The following is a 333-nucleotide window of genomic DNA, read 5'->3' as shown; positions in this document are numbered from 1 at the left end:
CCCACCGGGGATGTGCCCGCAACCCAGGTACATGCCCTTGACCGGAATCGAACCCGGGACCCCTCAGTCCGCAGGACGCCGCTCTATCCACTGGGCCAAACCGGTTTCGGCAACTGCCAATCTTAGTTGGCAGTTAACTGCCAATCTTAGTTGGCAATTAACTGCCAATCTTAATTGGCAGTTAATTTGCATATAGCCCTGATTAGCCAATGAAAGGGGTAGCGTTGTACGCCAATTACCATTTTTCTCTTTTATTAGTGTAGATTTGTCTTAATATGGGAAAGTACAAAGGTGAAAGTTATTTTTAAGCAAAATTGTCTCTAAGGGTTAGAG

The sequence above is a fragment of the Myotis davidii genome, unplaced genomic scaffold (assembly GCF_000327345.1).
Source record: "Myotis davidii unplaced genomic scaffold, ASM32734v1 scaffold45, whole genome shotgun sequence".
In the NCBI taxonomy this organism is placed as follows: domain Eukaryota; kingdom Metazoa; phylum Chordata; class Mammalia; order Chiroptera; family Vespertilionidae; genus Myotis; species Myotis davidii.
Note: the sequence above shows the minus strand (reverse complement) of the source record.